This window comes from Mustela lutreola, chromosome 8 (assembly GCF_030435805.1).
Source record: "Mustela lutreola isolate mMusLut2 chromosome 8, mMusLut2.pri, whole genome shotgun sequence".
Taxonomy (NCBI): Eukaryota; Metazoa; Chordata; class Mammalia; order Carnivora; family Mustelidae; genus Mustela; species Mustela lutreola.
Genome location: NC_081297.1, coordinates 44,197,874 through 44,219,507, shown reverse-complemented (window position 1 = coordinate 44,219,507; position 21,634 = coordinate 44,197,874). Strand labels below are relative to the sequence as shown.

At 44.8% G+C, this 21,634-nt stretch overlaps 1 protein-coding gene across 4 annotated transcripts in view; it reads right to left on the bottom strand.

The window, feature by feature from the left end:
- NINJ2 (ninjurin 2) overlaps positions 1-21,634 on the bottom strand; it is a 78,394-nt gene that overhangs the window by 24,631 nt on the left and 32,129 nt on the right. The window contains exon 2 of one of the 4 annotated variants that reach the window (XM_059184456.1): positions 4,769-4,896. The exons of the other annotated variants lie outside the window; for them this stretch is intronic. The gene's annotated coding sequence lies outside the window, so the exon portion shown is untranslated. The remainder of the gene's footprint in view (positions 1-4,768; positions 4,897-21,634) is intronic. 4 annotated transcript variants of the gene reach the window in all.

The following is a 21,634-nucleotide window of genomic DNA, read 5'->3' as shown; positions in this document are numbered from 1 at the left end:
CAATAAACAAACAAATAAACAAACAAATAAAATCTAAAGGTACATCATACAGATATTTCAAATTTATATCCCGAACAAAGACTTACTTAACACGTGTTCAGTATATTTATGACCTCAGTTTTCTAAAGTAAAACAAAGTGCCATTCTATACCCTGGGCAAAAAACCACAATGCTGAACAGCAAAATGTTGGCAGTTATAGGTCGTGAGCTTACGAGAACTGTTTGGTTCTACTACCTGCATGACCTTAAGCAAGTCATTAAACTCTCTGTGCCTCAAATTCCTCATATGTAAAATGAAAGTAACGATAGTATCTTCCTGACAGAATTGTTGTGAGGACTAAATGAATTGATGCCAGTGAAGTGCTTACAACAGAGACCTGCATGTGGTCGGCACTCAATAAGTCCCAGTATTATATTTCATTTATTTATTTGACACACAGAGAGAGAGAGACAGACAGACAGACAGCAAGGGAGGGAACACAAGCAGGGGGAGCACTAGAGGGAGAGGGAGAAGCCTGCTTTCCGCTGAGCAGGGAGCCCAATGCGGGGCTCAATCCCAAGACCCTGGGATCATGACCTGAGCTGAAGGCAGACGCTTAATGATTGAACCCCCCAGGCGCCCCCCAGTATTGTTATTAATATCATATGTTTCCTTACACATGGGCTGTTGGAGCTTCTATTTGGTGACCCAGGATATTAAGGATTGTAATGCACGAGAACACTGACACTGACACTTACATGTTACAGGAAAGGACATGTGAAAATAGGTCCAACAAATCAAAGAATAAAGATAATGCATATTATTCACATTGTGTAAAGTTTAGTAGTTATCATACAAACATGATGAACCAGAGTCTCAAAAAAAAAAAAAAAAAAAACCCCGACCTTGAGACCAAGTGAAATTGGTCTAATATAGGGCCAAGTGAAATTCTTACTTCTCTTGCCAATGACCAAGAAGATTTCATGGATCTTCTTTTAAGGATCATTGCAGCCACAGAATAGAACTTATTGGCTGGAATTACCATGAATAGTCAGCAGTAAGAACTGTTGTAGGAGCCTGTGTCTCTGAAAATAGAGCTAGCCCTGAATGGAAGGTGTGGGTGGGTTGGGGGTGTGGTCAGCTTGGGTGGAATGCTGACTTGTTGTACCCCTCTAGTAGATCACTGAACCCTTCTAGCATAAGAGACTTTCCGCTATCACCAACAGGATTTTCTTTGTAACTCTGGTCTCCTATGGCAGTGGGAGGTCCCCTCCAGAGACAACTTAATCTCTCATACATAAACACATCTCACAAGCATCTGCAGACAAGCCTTCCGTAGAGAACTGAGCTTGGTCATGGATGCAGAGACCACTGCTGGCATACCGAATCTAGGCACCGAATTGTGTGTGAGCTCACAGACGTTTGTTCCCTGTGTGTGTAGATCTGTTCAGATAGTCCTTTGTTAATGACCTGTTTCTAGAATGCCCAGGGATGATTCTAGATTTGGCTACATCCCAGGTGTTTTCACTCACTTCCCCTGGGCATCCAGAGGGTGAGGGCTAGAACCTACGTTTAGAGCCCCATTCTGGCACCCCCTTCTTGCTTTTCCTCTCCAGGAAGAGGGGACCCACAGTGGATTCCGGAGAGAGGTTGAGGTGGCTGCCCGAGCTTGCCTGTGATAACCAGACTGGGCTGTGCCAAGGGTGTGAATGGCGTAGACCTGGCCACAGGCCACCTTCAGAGAAGGAGCTCACTTGTGACTCAGCCTGGGCTTGTAAGAAATGAAGAGAAAGGAAGGCAGATGCTTAAAACATGGTCATCAATTGAATCTAAGTATCTAATTGGACTCATTCAAGGTATTCCTAGTGTACACCAGACTGTTAGTAGCAATGATCTCTGGACAACAGAATTAAGGGAAATTTGAAATCCTTTTTAGTATATATCTCTATCATGTTTGATTTTTTTTTTTTTTTGACAAGAATGTATTTGTTTTACAAGCAGAAAAAGAGAAATATTAAAATAAATAGATAAGGGGCACCTGAGTGGTTCAGAGGGTTAAGCCTCTGCCTTCGGCTCAGGTCATGATCCCAGGGTCTTTGGATCGAGCCCTGCGTCGGGCTCTCTGTTCAGCAGGGAGCCTGCTTCCCCCTCTCTCTCTGCCTACTTGTGATCTCTCTGTCAAATAAATAAAAAATCTTTTAAAAAATAGATAAAACATAAATTTAAAAAGTCTTTCCTGTCTAGTTAATTTGTCAGTGGGTCTCAAAAGCCTTAAAAATGTGTTTACCTTTCGAGGTAGTACTTTTTTTTTTTTTTTAAAGATTTTATTTATTTATCAGAGAGAGAGGGCCAGAGAGCAAGCACAGGCAGACAGAATGGCAGGCAGAGGCAGAGGGAGAAGCAGGCTCCCTGCCGAGCAAGGAGCCCGATGTGGGACTCTATCCCAGGACGCCGGGATCATGACCTGAGCCGAAGGCAGCTGCCCAACCAACTGAGCCACCCAGGCGTCCCTCGAGGTAGTACTTTTTTTTTTTTTTTTAAAGATTTTATTTATTTATTTGACAGAGAGAAATTACAAGTACACTGAGAGGCAGGCAGAGAGAGAGAGAGAAGGAAGCAGGCTCCCTGCTGAGCAGAGAGCCCGATGCGGGACTCGATCACAGGACCCTGAGATCATGACCTGAGCCGAAGGCAGCGGCTTAACCCACTGAACCACCCAGGCACCCTCGAGGTAGTACTTTTATTTTAGAAATTTATCTTAGGGAAATAATCAGCAATATGTGAAAGATTTAGCTTTACGAATATTCACGAGGATACGAATTATAAGAGCGAGAACAGGCCATAACTAACAATAGGGGGCTGGTTAAAGACTTATGGTATCATCATACTATGCGCTATTAGTATTTTAAATGCTAGTTACTTTAAATGTTATTGTATGAGAATTGTGGTGACAGATACTTAGAGTAGAACACAAGTCATTAACTAAATGTGTGTACTTCATGACACTACATACATAAATCAAAGAGCTCAGAAGTCCATTAACAGATGAATGGATGAAGAAGATGTGGTATGGGGGGCGCCTGGGTGGCTCAGTGGGTTAAAGCCTCTGCCTTCGGCTCAAGTCATGATCCCAGGGTCTTGGGATTGAGCCCTGCATCGGGCTCTCTGCTTAGCAGGGAGCCTGCTTCCTCCTCTCTCTCTCTCTGCCTGCTTCTCTGACTACTTGTGATCTCTCTCTCTGTCAAATAAATAAATAAAATCTAAAAAAAGAAGACTTGGTTTTTATACACAATGGAATATTACTCAGCCATCAAAAACCAAAATCTTGTGATTTGCAACAACATGGAAGGAATTAGAGGGTATTATGCTGAGCAAAATAATTCAGTCAGAGAAATACAAATATGTATGATCACTCATACGTGGAATTTAAGAAACAAAGCAGAAGAACAGAGGGGGAGAAAAGGAAAAATAAAATAAGATGAAAATTGAGAGGGAGGCAAACCATTAGAGACACTGAATTCTAGGAAACACACTGAAGGTTGCTGGAGGCAAGGGAACTGATGGAGGGATAATTGGGTGATGAGCATTAAGGAGGGCTCTTGTTAATAATAAGCACTGGGTGTTACATGCAACTGATAAATTACTAAATTCTACCCCTGAAACTACAAAAAAGTTCCAAATTCTGAATTTGCTATGTTTTTTTGCTCTGTTTTGTTTTTTATAGATTTTATTTATTTATTAGAGAGAGAACAGGAGCAAAAGCAGGAGAGGAAGAGGGAGAAGCAGACTTGCTGCCTAGTAGGGAGCCCCACACAGACTTGAACCCAGGACCCCAGGACCAGGACCCAAGCCAAAGGCAGATGCTTAACCAACTGAGCCACACAGGCACCCCTGAATTTGCTTCATTTTAGAATAAGAGGATATTGATATATCTTATATTCTGTATCTTTGTAATGAAGTAATTACTACATTGGAACCACTATTAAAATTACAAGCTATTTAAAAAAAAAAAAGAAGACTGGGAGTTAAAATGAAAATGTTAGCTATGCTTATTTCTGAGGGGTCAGATTACTGGCTTATTTTGATTTTGTGTTGTCTTCCTGTAATTTTCAAAGATTCCATAATAAACATGTATTACATTGTAGTCATATTGTACAATAAGCTTCTTAATATTGAAAAAATTCTATTCACTGAGAGATGAGAATAACAAAGCTGAATCCTAGAAATTCAGGGGGGCTCGTAGCCCACAAGAATAGGTAGGTGTCCTAGACACAGTGGCAAGTAACCCACTGAGAGGAAGATGCTGTGCTAGGCTTCTTGCCATCTCTAACTCCCACAGCGTTCCTCAGGGTGAGGATTATTATCGCCATTTACAGACCAACAAATGGGTTCAGAGAGGTAAAGGGACCCATCAAGATCTCACAACACATTCTTGGCTTTGCTAGCATTTGGACCCAACTCTCCGCAGCAGAGTGTGGAAAAGTGTCCCTGGGGCTGGCCTGCTGTCTCTCCTCATCAGCGAGGTCAGCCTTGCAGCCCAACACGATTGAGTGGGGGACTCACATTCCTAAGATGTCACCCACTGACTTGATGGTGACACTGTTCACATGGCCAGTCTCTGAACATGGGACACCTCCAATGCCAAGGTTTACACAGTTGAGGAAACACCCCACCCCCGTCCTTTGGCCAGACTAGCAGAGGCCTGATGTTCAGCAGCCCTCCCCTGCCCAACTCTGCGGAATGTGCCCCGAAGCAAACTGGCACTGGGACTCACATCTACTCCTTTACCTCCTGAGCAACTGGGAGGTCTTGGCTGCCAGAAGCTTCAACGCCTCGGGTCTGAATTTCTCAAAGTGAGCCTTAGGAGGTCCTCTGAACTGGGTCCTCTGAGAGGCATAGAATGGAGGTGGCCAAAGCTAGGGAGAGATGGAGGAAGAATCTTCAGCCTTGGGTAGGAGCTGAGAAATGGGTTGAAATGAGATCAGTTGGGGGAGGGGCGGGGGGGGCAGAACTGTTGTTAAACTTCTTTTATTCCCCATTTCTGTTAGTATTGTTCTAATATTTATGTAATAGTTATAATTTTAAAAACCCACCCTGAGTTCCCAAAGAGAAAAAAAAGATATGTGGACATTTCCCCGAATCCCTCAATAGTTAACAACCACCTATTCCTCTGCCCTTTAAGATCCAGGACAGACTGGTTTAGGTCCACATGGACCAAGGCTTAGTTATTCAGCTCTCCTCTCTGTAATTTGCCTGCCATTTATTGCATTTGCAGAACCTGCCAGAGCAGCCAACACATGGTGAATGCTCTATAAATATTTGTTGAATAAATGAGCAAACTGGGTTTGTACCCTCATTCAGAACACATTCTGAGCCTTGCCAGTAGGAAGGGGCTTTTTGTACTAATGGATGTTAATAAAAGGAGATATCTTTTTAAAAAGCAAAGAAACTATTTTCTATGGAATAAGAGTGTCAAGTTAGGCACAGTTTATTAATTTGTCTGCCTCAATAAACACTATTTCTCAGTACATCCTTTGAGCCAACAGCAATCCCTTGAGTCACGATCAGATCGAGAGCAAGTGTTGACACCTCAGGTTGGATCTAATGCGTTGATAAAGTGAGAGCACTGTGCATAAGATAAGCTGGAGACTTCCACATTCAAGAGTGATGATGCTGGAGACTTGCAGTTAGACATGCTGCATTGACTCTAGAAAGTCCAGTTTTATTGAGATGTAACTCACACCATACAGTTCACCTATCCAAAGTGCAAAAGTCAGTGGCTTTTAGTATATTCATAGAGTCATGCATCCATCACCATGATCAATTTCGGAACATTTTTATCACCTTGAAAAAAAATTCCTTAACCATTTCCACCCCATCCCCTGGACTCTATCCTAGATAACCACTGATCCATTTTCTCTCTGTATAGATTCCCCTATTCTGGATATTTTATGTAAATGGAAGCATTTGTGACTTTGTGACTTTTGCTAAGCATTATGTTTCCAGAATTCATGTTGTAGCATGTATGGGTACTTCATTTCTTTTTATCATTAAGTAAAATTCCATTGTATGGATATACCACATTTGACTTATCCATCTTCAGCTGTTGACTGTTTGAGCTGTTTCCATTTTTTGACTACCATCAATAATTTTGCTTTGAACATTCATTCATTGTGTGAATATATACACAAGAGTGGGATTGCTGGGTCCTATGGTCTATGTTTATCTTTTTTACATTCCCATGAATACAATGTGAGGTTCCAATTTCTCCACATCTTTTTTTTTTTTTTGTAAAGACTGAGATAAATCAGACCAGCATTTTAATTTGCACAGGAAGAGAGGATGGGGGGAAATACAGTCCAACATGAAAATATTCTCTTGAGATGCTTCAATTAGATTCTTGCCCCTTCTCCTTAATAAAGAGAAAATCACAAATTTAGAACAGATACTCTCTCAGAAATGATAATTATGTTGCAATACTGGTTGCATCAGGATGGCATGTTGTTTCCAATGAGTTCTGCTCTTATTATGGAAGTATCAGAACCCACTTCCGACACAGCACTCTCTGGGAAATAAAAGAGTGAGGCATCTGTTAAAGTGTCTTTATAGCACTGAGAGCTCTCAGAAGAGCTCATATTTTGGAGGGAATTTCTCCACATCTTTAAGAGCATTTGTTACTATCTGTGTTTGTGATGTTAGCCTCCTACTGAGTATCAAGTGGCATCTCATTTTAGTTTTGAGTTTGTCTTTCCCTTATGGCTAATGATGTTGAACATCTTTCCATGTGCTTATTGGCCATAGATACATCTTCTTTGGAAAAATGTTATTTGGATCTTGTGCTCATTTAAAAATTGGGTTATTTGCCTTTTTATTATAGATTGTAAAAGTTCTTCATATATCCCAGATACAAGTCCCTTATCAGATATATGATTTGAAAATATTTTCTCTTGTGAAAGTTCTCTTCTCACTTTCTTGATGGTGTCATTTGGAAACAGAAGTTTTTAATCTTCATGACTAATTTATTTTTTCCTTTGTTACTTGTGCTTTTGGTATTACATCAAAGAAAGCTTTTTCTCATGAAAATTTAGTCTTATATTTTCTTCTAGAGTTTTAAAATTTTAGCTCTTACATTTAGGTCTATGATCCATTTTAAGTTAATTTCTGTGTGTGGTGTGAGGTAGGGGTTCAGCTTTGTTCTTTTGTGTGTGGATCTCCAGTTATCTTGGCACCACCTATTGAAATGACTATTCTTTCCCCCACTGAGTTGTCTTGGCATTCTTATCAAAGATCAACTGATCACAATATAAAGGTTTATTTATGACTCTCAATTCTATTTCATCCATCTGTAGGCCTATCCTTATGCCAGTATCACACTTGATTGCTTGATTACTGTAGATTTGCAGTAAGTTTAAAAATTGGGATATATATAAGTCCTCCAAATTTGTTGTTTTTCAAGATTATTTTGGCTATTCTGGGTCCATAAAATTCCATATTTCTACAATGAACCGTGCAAAGAAGTCAGTACTTTTTTTTTTGTCTTTTAAGTAGGCAGTATGCTCAATGTGGAGCCCAATGCGGGCTTGAATTCACAACCCTGAGATCAAGACCTGAGCTGAGATCAAGAGTATGATGTTTATCCAGTTGAGCCACCCAGGCACCCTGAGAAGCCAGCAAGATTTTGAAAAGCATTTTAAAAAAATACTTTATTTATTTATTTGAGAGAGAGAGAGTGGGCAAAAGAGAGCATAAGCAGGGAAGCAGGGGTAGAGGGAAAGGGAGAAGCAGGCTCCCCACTGAGTAGGGAGCCAGATTCTGTACTCTATCCCGGGACCCTGGGATTGAGACCAGAGCCAAAGGCAGATGCCTGACCAACTGAGCCACCCAGGTGCCCTTGAAAGGGATTTTTAAAAGTATAAATTGCTTTAAAAAAAAAAAAAGGCAAAAAAAGCTTAAAAAAAAAAAAAAGAGTAAGGAGGGGTAAATGATTTGACCAAGCAATAGAAGCTGTGGCCCAAAGTCTGCAGAAAGGAACCAATAATGGGGCATGAGAAGTTCAAGAAGGTCCTCTTACATAAAATCTTTTTTAAAAATGCTTTTCAAAATCTTGCTGGCTTCTCAGGGTGCCTGGGTGGCTCAGTTGGATAAACATCATTGGAAACACAGGGTACCAAGGAACGTGGGAGTGACTTGCAGAGTTGAAATGGGGGATGAGCTAAAAGTCTATTCTCACAGAAGTCCAACACTCCCGATGTCCCCTGAACACCCCTTCAAAGCCTGTGACAGCTCCTCCTCCAGGCAAGAGATTAGAGATTTGCTCTTTTCTAGAGCAGTAGTCTTAAATCGTGGTTCATGAACTGGTTTAGGCCCACAGACTTTGTTACTGGCCCTAATAAGATAAGTACAGAAAATACAAATAAGTATTTAGAATTTCCATAGAAAATTAAAATTGCCTCAACATTCAAGTGAGTTCTCAGTGGAGTTTTCTTGCTGAACAGGATGTAGACCAGTTTGGATGTTTGAACTCCAGTTGGAAGTCATGTGTGGTAGGAGATATGGACTAGCCATGCACGCTAGAACTACATGTGGGTCCCTGACAGATCAGATTTAAAAACAGGTCCTTCACCACAGATAGCTTGAGAAGCATCCCCTAGAGGCTGACAGACCAGTTGTATGTGTGGTTAGGAGAGGGTTGAGGCTCCTGGTTAACAAACTTCATTCTCAACAATAGGATATCCAGCCTTCCTCCCACACTCATTCAAGAAAATTGTCAGGTAGGCTTACACCCTCCCCTAACACCCATCTCCAGAGAGGCGTCTAGAAGATTCTTATCAGCAAAGACTTAATGGTCCAGAGAGACTTTGAAACGTTGACATTTAGAAGTCTCTTCAGATAAAAAGCTGCTTGACACCCCATATCAATATCTCTACAGTGACGTTCTTCAATGGATAAGTTATACCCATGCACCTAAAGCTTAAAATAAAGTTCTAAAAGGTTTGTTTTGGTTTTTGAATAGGTTTTATACTAATATGGTCCAGAATTCAAAAGACTCAAAAGGGTGCAATGAAGAGTGCCATCAGCTACTTCTTTGTTCTCATCTGGTGAACTGTTTAGCACCTCACTCTTTAATATAAATAGGAAGTCTATATGAAAGACAGAAACCAAATTAAAGAAGTAAGAAGTGCAGAGAAAAGAATGTAGAGAGAAGAAAAGTTCAAAAAAAGGAAAAGAATCATATCCCTGGAGACAGAAGAGAAGCTATTCCACTCATAGAAGAATGGTAGCCTATTAGAAAAAGGAATATTCAGCGAACAATAAAAGAGAACTCTGAGAATTTAAAAATATAAATATTTAAAATTCAACAAGAAAAGTTAGAAAAAATAGTTTATGAAATCTTCCAGAAAGTAAAACAAAGAGATAACGAGATGATAAATTAGATACAGAAGCTAGGAAACTCAAAGGATCAGGTCAGAAGATCCAACATCCTGACAACAGGAGGTCCAGATGGACGGAACAAAAAAAGAGGGGGAAAGAAATCATTTAAGAAATAATCAAAGGAATTTTTTTTCCCACAACAGAAAGATATAAATTTCCAGGTCAAAAAGACCCATCAAACACCTAGTATAATGAGTGAGGAAGGAGCCATCCCAAGGCACAGCGTTGTGAACTTCCAGAATACCAGAGGTCAGGGAGAAGAATCGAAAAACTTCCAGACGTGAGATACAAAGGACAGAGGGCTGATATGGCATTGAGTATTACAACAGCCACTCTGGAAACTAGAATTCTGTACTTGGGGAAACCATTGATCCAGTATAAAGACATTTTCAGTTATATTAATAAGTAACATTTTACTTCCTTTGCTCACTTTCTTAGGAAGTTACTGGAAGATGTGCACCACCTAACCAAGGCAGGAAATCAAGGAAGCAGAAGATGTGGAATCCACAGGACTGTGGGGAAAGCTGCCTTAGCCCTAACCAGGATGGAGGGGAAAGTAAGGAAGGAGGGGTGGAGGGAGAATGAAGCAATGAAGTGCGTGCAAGGAAAAAGCAGTGGCAAAAGACCAAGGGGGTCTCGGGTCTCCTTTGGCTCCAACTCTTCCGGAGGCACATTTTTAATCCTATACTTGGCTTTGTGGGACACTCCACTATCCTTGTAACAAACTCCTCTTCTTGCTTAACTAGTTCACACTGGATTTCAGTCACCTGCAACCAAAAGAGCCTTCCTGATACCTTTGCTACTCAAGGAGTTAGAACCAGCAAGCACCAACATCATGTTGGTTAGAAATCTTGTTAGAAATGCAGATTCCCATGCATCTCCCAGACCTACTCAACAGAATCACATCATAACAGGTTTCCCTCTACATATTAAAGTCTGAGAAACACTGTCCTAATATAACTACTTCACAAGGTCAAGGACTGGGCATATTAGAGGTAATATGTAGAATCCCTGAAAATGTAGTAGGTGCCCTGTAAGTTATTGATTATGAAGAGGATGGGGGGGGAGGAGGAAAAGGAGACGAAGAAGAAGGAACTAGGAACACTTGGGAATGACCGTCTCAGTCCCTGGGTCCACAATAAACGGTGGTTCTGAACCAAATTACAAAAACAGGCATACAACAGAAAAGGCAAAAGCACGTTTCTACCAGGAAACAGGTTTCAGCTCTGTTCCGGGAACCTGTCAGGTTAGTCAGTCTAGGTGTCAACATGGGAAACCGGTAAGAAAAGCCACCTCTCAGGTGTGGCAATTGACTAGGAGTGAGTGACAGATACTCAGCATCTGGGTGACGTTTGGCAGGGGAAATGCTGAGCTAACCCAGCCTTTCTCAGCAGGGCAAGCCTTCGGCCCCAGCACTCAGGAAGTAGGTCAGGGGGAAATATCCTGAGTGAGCAATGCTGAATTGCTTTTTCAGGCAGAAATCCGTGGCCCATAGGGCTGGGGGTGGATAGGGAATGGGAATGACAGAAGGTTGGGGGGCCCACTGCAGGGGTAGGGGTAGGAAATCACATCCCATTCTTGGCAGAAGCAAGGTTGCCTCTCACATAGTTTTCCTGGCTCTGGTCCTTTGGCATTTAGCCACCTTCTTCATGCTGGGGGGCTTCCAGGGACTTTGGAATGCTGAGTAAATCTGAATGAAGCCTGGGACTGGAAAGATATTAAGGGAAGGAGATGTGCTTGTAGAAAACCCGTGTCCTATCTCAGCCATCAATGTGCTGTGGATCGAGCACAATGACTCCAGGTCCGCACCTCCCCGAGAGTTCCTGCTGATCACTGCTTCCTAATTGCCCACCAATTGTATGGCACTGAACTCAGTCCTTGGGAGTCCTTCCTAGAGGTGCATCACAGCCCTCAAAAAATTTACACAACAGAGTCTCCAGTCCTTTAAAATAACCATGGAAATCTTAATTCTAGTCAGAAATAGCAAACTCCATCCTTAAAAGGATGTCTTTGTGAAGACTGAGTGTAGGTACTGACTTTGCAGCCACCATGATGGTGACCAAAGCCTAACATTTCCTGTGACTGGCAGCGAGAACATACTTACTATGTGCCAGGCACTTTTGTAAGTGTATTTTATGTACTTTAAATGTATTGTATATTTTAATTCATTTGATCCTCACTACAACCTTGCGATCTTAAATACAATGTCAGTCTCCATTGTACAGATGGGAAAGCTGAGGCAGAAAGAGAGTAAGTGAGGTCGTGTAGTAGATGGCAGAACCAAGATTCAAACCCAGGCCATTTGGCTCCAGGGTTTAACCCTGTTCCTTAACCATGCATCGTACTTAGACAATGGGCACAGGTGTCCATAATGGCTCTCTTGCAAACAGATCCCACCTTGCCCTTAAACAAACGATCTGATTTTAGCCAGATAACTCAGAACAACATGGTGAGGGGTAAGAGTGGAGGTGTCAAAGGTCAGAGATCTGGGGTCTACTCGTGGTGCCGCCGTTTCAAAAGGAAGGCCACTTATGTGGATCGGGTTCTCAACAAGGTCAGGTACTGGGCACTTTCCATGTTTGATCTCCCGTCTCTGTCCCTCCCTGGGTTTTGGTTTCCTTACACATCAGGTGGAACAAGTGAATTCAGTGATTTGGTCTGGACCAGACTCACTGGAGAGGTACCAGGTGCCGTGCCAGGTGCTGAAGGGCACAGACAAATGAAGTAGAGACCTCGTCTTTGCAAGGCTCCCGGGCCAATTCTCTTTCATTTTATAAATCCTCTGGAGTTGAGCAACGCGATCATTACCCCTGTTTTTGAAAATGGGGGGAATGATATTTGAACACTCAGTTCAGTCGTAGCCAAAGAGAGTGTGAGCACAGGTCGATTCTTAGCTTGGGGCTCTCTCTGCTCCTGATTAAAAACTACGAAGTCCACTTTGAATTCCTAACTTCCCCCAGTCATGTGGTACCTCTGTTCTGCCTTCCCCATCCTGACAAGTGCAGACACACATGCACACGCACATACACACACGCTCGGTGCTGGACCCCCGAAAAACACAAGGTCAATGCTATGGAGTAGCTGACAGTCAGCCCCCTCTGGCAGCCCTCCTTTCTGGGGCAGAGTACAGAGCTGAGAGTCTGAGTGCAGAGTCAGCAAAGCCACAGCATCCCGCTGACTCGGAACTGAAGCCTCTTGCCCCGTCATTACTTGACAGTGGGCAGGAAGTCCTCAGCTAAAGATAAGGTCAGTCTGGTGGCAGAGAGGAAGGGGCTGGTGAGCGCAACCTTCTGCTAAACGCACCCCGACCATTGCCGTGGGCTCTCCTGCAGCAGCCAGCACTGTGCCCTGCAAACAGTAGGTGCCCAGCGTGGTTTCCTGATGGATTAGCTCTTCTGAGCTGCTCCGCCCAGCACAGCTGCAGGATGGGGTTGCTAGGCTGGGGCATAATGTGTGGGTCTAGTGCCTAAAGGAAATGACTTCAGCTCCATCTTGTTTAACCAAGATGAGCTCTGCCCAGGAGAACCGCAGCTCTGAAGATGTGTTCTTTAAAGAACTCCGTGTTAGACAGCTCACTTCTGCAATCTGTCCCAAGAACTTCCGCTTCTATCCCCTAAGTTAGGATAGGGGAAGAGGCCCATCACCCTCACGCTTTCTCGAAGTGGCATTAAGAGGGCAAAGGGCTTTAGATGTTGCTTAGTGTACACTCGTCCTGTTCTGTCCTCCTCGCCATTCCCATGTCCATGCTTCCATGCCTGCCATATCTGTCCCCCAGGGCAAGAACCTCCTCTCCAGGCTAGAGTCAGGAGGGACGAAAACTTCCATGAACTTCCAGGAACCAAGGCCACTCTTTCTTGTTGAAGGAGATCATCTCCCAGTATCTATTTAATCCTCTCACAGAGTGGTGGGATTTTTGACCAGGCACATGACAACCTAGCCTATCACATGACCACCTAGTCAACCTTCCCCAATCTCTCTTGCGATATGTCCACGTGATCACGTTCTAGCTAATAAGAAGTTTCAGGAGGGGTACCTGCATGGTTCAGTAAGCTAAGCATCTGACTCTTGATTTCAGCTCAGGCCATGATCTCGGGGTCGTGAGATCGAGCCCTGAGTTGGGCTCTGTGCTCAGCAAGGAGTTTGCTTGAGATTCTCTCTCCCTCTGCCTCTGCCCCCCACCCAATAAATAAATAAGTAAAATCTTTAAAAAAACAAAAAAAAAAAAAGAAAGAAAAAGAAAGAAAAAGAAAAAAAGAGTTAGCAAGAACAATTATGCACTTAAAAGGAAGGCCAGTCCAGTTAGACTGGACATAATGGTGAGCCATCCTCAACTGTGTGCTTAAGACAAATATCCTGAGAGTATAGTAACAAGCTAGAAGGAGCCTGGATTCCTAACACTGGGGAGTCCCCGTATTATCCCTGCAGTGTATACACTCAGACTCTTCCCACCGGAGAGAAATAAACTTCCATCTTGTCTAAGTCCTTCTTATATTGGGTTTTGACAGAGCTGCCAAACTTGTATTCTAACTAACCTTTGTTAGTTGTATTCTAACACACTTTGGGGTGTAAGGGCGGTCACAACCTCCCCTTCTCTGAGATTCCTCAACTCTACTCACCCAGGAGCAGCCTAGAGAGTTCTATTTATGAGAGTTTATCCTAGTGGTCTGTGGATGCTTGGCTTGTCTGTCTGTTGGCTGAGTGGACCAGGCATAGGCATCCCACCCAAGCAGGGCCAATCAGATTCTCTCTCCTATAAATTTGCAAATGAGATTCACTATTGCCATCCAACCGGTGATGATAGCATGAAACAAGACACTTAAGGAGAAGCAGAAATGAAAGGCCAGTCAGCCTTGGAAAGGCAGAGTGAAAGAAGCTGCCTAGGTTGGTACCAGCTTCCTGGTTTCTGGTTCCAGAACTACTTTGTATGGCCTCACTGATCACTCTGCCTATGGTTCCTAGGAGAGACTCTGACATCTTGTAATAAATTCTCCCTTTTGGTTTTAGATACTTGAGGTTCATTTCTGTTACCTCTAACCGAAAGTGTCTAAGTGTCTTCTGATCCTTGTAAAACCTATGTATCCTTGTAAGCCAGGGGCCCCCTCCTCTGTGGCCCACTCCGTGGCATGCTAGTTAGATCCTTTAATCATTATAATAGAGGGATCGGAGGTGAACTAAATGGATGGTTAGGTTGATTGCCTGGTTGATTGGCTAGCAGGTCACAGTGTATATGGACTTTCCAAGGGACTCTAAGCAGGCCTTTTAGTATCTCAGAATTAGGGGTGAAGGGGGGTCAAAAGCATCAAGCTAAGTTTGGCCACGGAGGTTTAGTGGCAGAGCCTGGATTGGAACCCCGCCTGGCCTTGGACCCCCCAGTCTCACTCCACCTTCCCTGCCATCAGGCTGGTTGATTTTGGCGGTAATCTGACACACAGAAACAGCTTCCCCGTGCTGATGAGCAAACTCCGTAGGGCAGCTCTATCAGATCTGTCCTTTCTGTGGCTCCCAGGAAGAATGCAAAATGATCCTTTTCTCTTTCTTTATAACTCATTCTTTCTAATTCTAAATCTCACTGTGGATTTTAAAGAATGAACATCTTCTCTTCCATGGAAGGAGTAACGAGTGTACCTCTACCGTGTACCCGGCACTTGTGTATGACACTTTACTGCTATGCCACTGAAACCCTACAGGGCGCCATTTTCCAGAGAGGAAAGTGAAGTTATGAAGGACTAATCAGCTGGCCAAAGACACACAGCTGGTAGGAATGGAACTAGGGAAGGAAAGAATCCTGGCTGGTCTGGGTCAAAGCCCTGTGTCTTTTACATGGCTCCATACTGCCTCCTGAAGTTTCATCTTTACCAGTTCTTTTGGCCTTTCCTTTCCAGCTTTCTCCATGGGCACCTGCTCAGCAGGGGTTGATTTAGATCTGTGTGGGTGTGGGGCTGTGAGCCCCTGGCCCTAGGTGGGGAGGGGCAGTATGCCGGATGAGGCCTGTGGGGCCAAGGGAGGCTTGGCAGATGGCACTCCTCTCACCGGGTGGCCTCTCATTTCCCCTGTGGGGCCGGTCCTCCCTCACTGCTGGCCTCCATCTGTTTCCCACTTGCCTCAGGCTTGTGTTGCCCTTCTCCATCCCTAGGCATTCTTTAGTGCCTGGACACTAACGGGATTCCAGCCTCCCCTCTTATCCTCCACAAAGGGAGCTCTTGGGTATCCCTGTGTGCTCCCTTCTTCAGAGAATTTGTCTAGCCAGCTCGTTTTTTTTTCTCTCAGGAGGGAACAAAGGCCTCACACCTTCGGGCTCAGCCTGTCTGCTTTTCAAGCTGTGTTTGCACCCAGAGCTGAGTCTCTAGCTCTGGTTCCCAAAGGCCTGAGGGCAGGACTGTGTCTTCACATGCCGGGTGGCATGCATGGTCAGCACCCTCTAGAAAACAAACAGCTGTCATGCACAGATGAGGAAGCTGCCAGGCCTGGAGAGGCTGTGGAAAACATAAGCAAGCCTGAGGTCTTGACCTTTTCCCCTTAGTGTACAAGTTCACATCCCCGACAGTGCCTGCAGAGGCCCTGCCAGGACTCCAGAAAGATTCCACAATTCCACGGTCTCCCTGAAGAATCGAGAGAGCACGGTTATGTGACTGTGTACCAGGGGCCGTGCAGGGAAACCCCTGATCTGTTGTGGACTGTAGAAACAATAATCTGTAGTTAGCTCTTACTTCCAATGAACGAGAGATTCTCAGAGGAAAAGTGCAGGCCCCCTAGGAAGTTTCCTCAAATCTCAGGGACCAGAGGAATCAATGGGAACATGTCGTATTTTTCCAAAGGAGCATGGTTTTTTTAAGATTTTATTTATTTCTTTGACAGAGAGAGATCACAAGTAGGCAGAAAGGCAGGCAGAGAGAGAGAGGAGGAAGCAGGCTCCCTGCTGAGCAGAGACTGATGTGGGGCTTGATCCCAGGACCCTGAGATCATGACCCGAGCCAAAGGCAGAGGCTTTAACCCACTGAGCCACCCAGGTACCCCAGGAGCATGATTTTTTTAAAGGACAGACTCTACCCGCACAAAGGCCATACTGCTTCCCGTTCTTTTCTCTGCTTGAAGAAATTCTACCTACTCTTTTAAGCCCAACTCAACTGGGAAGTCTTCCTCAGCCCCATAGGCTAAATTTATCTTTCTCAGGTCTCCTGAAGCACCCGGTTCATCCCACGACTACAGCGTGTACATAGGCTATCACCGAGGGCTACGTGAGAGCCCGTCACCCCATGGGCTGCACGCCGCCCCCACCCCCAGCACCGGAAATGCACCTCACGTGACTTCCTGTACCCATTTCAGGGTCGACCAACAGGCAAGAGAAGATCCTGCTGACTGGCAGAGAGATGGTGCTGGCTAGAGCATGTGGGACAAGAGGATGGAAGATGTTCTCTGAGAGAGAGGGTGTAGGTTACAGGGGATTTTATTTACTGTGAAGGGCTTCAGAAAGGAGGATTTTCAATGGGCTAATGCTCAACTGGTTAGAAAGACCTAATGAGAATTTGTTGGGAGCAGAGGAATTTCTTTGGAAGGTAAAGGATTGATTCAAGGAGATCTTTCTTTCTTTCTTTCTTTCTTTCTTTCTTTCTTTCTTTCTTTCTCTTTCTTTCTTTCTTTCTTTCTTTCTTTCTTTCTTTCTTTCGATTTTATTTATTTATTTGAAAGAAAGGGGAGGAGAGAGAGAGCGCGCTCGCGTGAGCAGGGGGAGGTACAGAGGGAGAGGGAGAAGCAGGCTTCCCGCTGAGCAGTAAGGCTGATGTGGGGATCTATCTCAGGACCCTGAGATTGTGACCCGAGCCAAAGGCAGACGTTTAACCGACTGAGCCACCCAGATGTCCCAGGAAATTTCTGAGGGTGGGAAACCAAGACCACCCTGCTATCCTTACTGGTTGCCTGGCCTAGATTGAAGAAAGGCAGGCAAACAAAAAAGCTGCAAGAGCAGAGGTGGACCTCACCAGGAATAGAAGGTAGAGGAGGAAAGCCAGGAGGCAATGGTAATAACCTGGTCATTGGGATTAACTGTCAACATGCCCAGAATAACCAGACTGCATACCTATAAATTGCTCAGCTCTCTATGGTTTATCCCTCAAGATTTTTTGCATTGTGCTGATTAATTATAGATGGCATGAAGGAAAAAAGGAACGTATGTAGGCTGGGGGGTCTTGATCTTGGGAGGTAAATGTCCAGACCCTTGGGTGAGAGCAGCATAAGGTTTTCAAGGGATGGAATGCCAGAAAACATTTGCATGGTGCTCTTATCATTACAGTGAAACACGTGATTGCTCCGGTCCGAGGGACAATGACAAGGACAGCGCTACGGGTTTCATCAGGAAAGGCACTCCCACCCCCTCTTCAAATAGGCAGGACGCCAAGATGCCAAGAGCGGGGATTTATGAAACGGGACTATACACCAGCTCATAAATTAGAAGCCAAACTTCTGCGTGATACAAGGAAACTGCTTAATGATCTCCTTTCTCATACCTATAAGCTTTGTCCGAAATGGAACACGCTTCCTTACAGCAGCCCTTAGATGACCTGATTCTAGAGACCAGTGTTCCTAGTTAGGCGAATAAAGGATTACAAATCCTTTAAGCTCAAGTAACCCAAAGAGATTGCTTTAGATGCAAGGTAGAAGTGGGAGAGTATGGATTCTACCAGGGAAATCTTAAGGTTTCAGATGAATTTTGAGGAGGTCTGTAGTATTTGGCAGCAGAGATAATGTGCACTGGTGCATGGGGTGGGGGAAGTGGGAAGATGCTAAAGTGTATCAGCTGAGGTTAAGGGACATTGAGGGGGAAAAAGATATCAGTATGTATGTGGTTCTGGCAGGAAGACTCTTTCTGTGAGTGACAGATGGTACCTCAAATGGGAAAACAGTGGAATCATTGAACAAAGTGCAGCCCTGCTCCCACAATGCCGGGAAGCTGTTCCTGTCAGTCCACTGAAGAGGTGGTCTAAAGGATTATTTCTCTCCATGGTTCTCTCCCATGACAGCTCATTACAATTACCTACTGGCTTTGTTTTGTTGTTGTTGTTGTTGTCGCTTTTGTTTTTTACTAAACTTTTAATTTTTATTCTATTTCGTTAACAGACAATGTTACATTAGTTTTGGGTATGCAATAAAAAGATTCAACACTTCCATAAAAAAAAAAATTAAAAAAAAAAAAAACTTTACTTTCCAGAATAAACGCTGCAAGTCTCTGGCATGCTGGATGCTGAAATTGCCTGCATTTCATTAAAAGGGTATAGTCACCCTCTGCTGTGGGGCGATCAAGGCTGTCGTGGTGGGCACTGGCACAAACTAAGAGGACATCAGCGGAAAGACCCCGGGGGAGAGTACGCAGCGGTCAGAGCACACTGTCTCTGGCTGAGGCTTTGCAGGCTTCTTCCCTCAGATGAAAGCTCTGGCCCTGGGCTGAGCCACCCTCTTGCTGATGCCTGCCTCTCTGCACCTCTCCTGGCCTCCCAGCCCTGCATTCACAATAGCTGATGAGGCAAGTGTCTCGGCCAAAGCAACGTTTTCCTCCCTTTCTTCCTGGGCTTGTAATTAAGAGGTTCTGTGAAGCTCTCAAGCTCCTTGGGATAAAAGGACCAGTTTCTCACGGTTCCCTGAGCTCTCCAAGGTGGTTATTGCCAGTGGAGGCTCCCACGGCTGGCCAAGCGAGGCGGCTCCCACCCCAGGGCCCTCAGCCAGGCTCACAGGGTTCCCTGGCCCCTGGGCACCCCCGGCCCCATGGCGTCAGTGTGTTTTCTGTTCTCTGCTCCTTCCACAGGATGTTCTGATTTCCTCACCTCAGCTCTCTTTGTTTAGCCACAGAGGTTAGGCAATGACCGTGGGGCAGCCGGCCCAGGGCCCAGCTTCCTGGGAAAGGGCTGCTCCCTCACAAGTTGATCTGAAGTCACTTGCTCTCCAGAGGCCTTGGTCACCCAAAGCCTGGGCCTTTGCTTCCCCAGCACCCTGAGCGCTGTTTCTCTGGGCATTGCCATTCAGAGGTCTCATGCACCTCCGTCTGCACCCAGAGCCCTGGTAGAGATAGTGTCATGCTCTGATCAAGGGTGCGGAACCCTTGTGCATGAACCCTGGACCTGCCATCAGCTAGCCGTGTGACCTTGATCCCCCATGAAATGAGGCTCAGAATAGTTCCCCTCTTACAGAGATGATGTGAGGCTCAAATGAGAGAATTTGTCCAAAGTGCCTCAGCTTTGGTGAGCGCAGACCAAGTGGTTTCCTTTTCTGAGAAATGCTGTCGACAGGGCCCTGGATTCTGATCTGTGAGTCTTCCTTGGATAGCCCAAATGAACTGCTTTTCCTGCCTGACCTGGTGCCTTTCTTGCTTCGGGGGAGCTGTACTTTCTGACCCAGCCCAGGGGACAGGCTATAAAGTGACAGGAGAGGTGTCCAAGGCACAGCAGATTGACCTCTCCAGACTGGACCATGCTGTAGGTACAAAGCTCTCGCTGTACCTCCTTAAGGATCACCTCATTTTCCTTTGCCCAGTTGAGGGGTGATGATCTTGCTGAATTTGGGTACCATTTCCAAAGCCTTCCCTTTCTGGAGAGAATAATTACACTCTGCCACTTTCCACCAGGAGCCTCAGAGCGCAGTAGGGCATGACCTACATGATTCAGAGAGGTGGGACCGTGTGGGAGAGATTACAGCCTGCGTCTCCCTCCCACTGTGCACTTTCATCACTGCCCTCCCCCAAGGGGGAGGCCCTGGGGCTGCAGGAAGGGAGCTTGGGTCTCAAGAGGGCTCTCGCATCCTGCCTAGCTCTGAGCAGGAGCTGTGACCTGAAAAGGGGATGGGGCCAAACATAAGGAGCTCTTTTCTCCTTTCCTTACCTCCTTTCCCACCCTCTGCCTCCACAACAAAAACTATCAGAAGGAAGAAAAAGCAGGCTGGAAATCACCCAATACCCTCTATCCGGTCACCATCTCCTCTACTTTCTCTGGTTCTTGCTCACGGGAAGGAATCGAACTACTGCTCTTGTGTTCCTTTGCAAAGCACCAAGCAAACTCTTGGTTCAAAATCTCCAGAGGCAGATTTACATATCATTTGCATATATTTTCTATATTACAGATATTTCTCCTTCACATGTTCACACTGAGTCCTATCGTGGTAAGGTAAACATCCTTAAACAGGTCTGCATTTGCTCCTGGCTTCTAGGGGCCTGTGGTTTCTCTGTAGGACATTCATTCTCAGCTTTGTCATTCTGGTTGAATAATTTAGGTAAATCATTCCATTTACCTGGTCTGCAAAATAGGAATGATAATCCCTGTCTTTTATGTGGAGTTGTCGGTGAGAATTTAAAAATGAATTGTAGGGAGGTGCCTGGCTGGCTCAGTCATTGGAGTATGCAGACTCTTGATCTTGGGGTTCTGAGTTTGAGCCCCACATAGGCTGTATTGATTACTTAAAAATAACATTTTTAAAAAGAGAGCAATTGCTGGGTTGTCTGGGTGGCTCAGTCGGTTGGGCTTCCGACTCCTGATTTTGGTTCAGGTCATGATCTCAGGGTTGTGTGTTCAGTGTGGAGCCTACTTCTCCCTCTTCCTCTGCCACTCCCCCTGCTCTCCCTCTCTCTCTCAAATAAATAAATAAACAAAATCTTTTTTAAAAAAGGAGAGAGAGATCACAGATATAAAACCATTTCATAAACTGTAAAGGACGGGTAAAAAATTCAGATATTATTGTTAGTAAAATTATTCAGTGGAAAATAGTACACTGGTTATCTGAAAGGGACCAAGCATTTCCAAAGGTAAGTAGGGGACGCTATGATTTCTTGATTTAATGTCGAACTGCCTAAAAGACCCCCTTGTTCCCTTCTGCAGTTTGCCAGGACACTGGATGGCAGCAGTCCTGTTCTGTCAATAGGACTATCTCAACCTATAGAACTCCTAGCTGGGCAAGGCCAAGGTGCAGCCCTGACCACTGTGTGGTTCAAAGTCCTGTGGGAAGTCAGTGGCAGAGTGGGGGTAGAGGTTGGGAGGAAAAAGTTTAGAAGGCAGTGATGATTCAGGGCAGGAAGGGATTCAGTGATCAATGCCCAGCCCCTCCATTTTACAGCTGAAGAAACTGAGGTTGAGAGAGGGGTATGGCTGGCTCAACGGCCAGGAGGCTTCAGCGAGCTGTCCTAGTTGACCCAGTGAAGATCAGTCAGGACAGCGCCTCATCACCTCGCCGGAGCGCTGGGCTCCACCG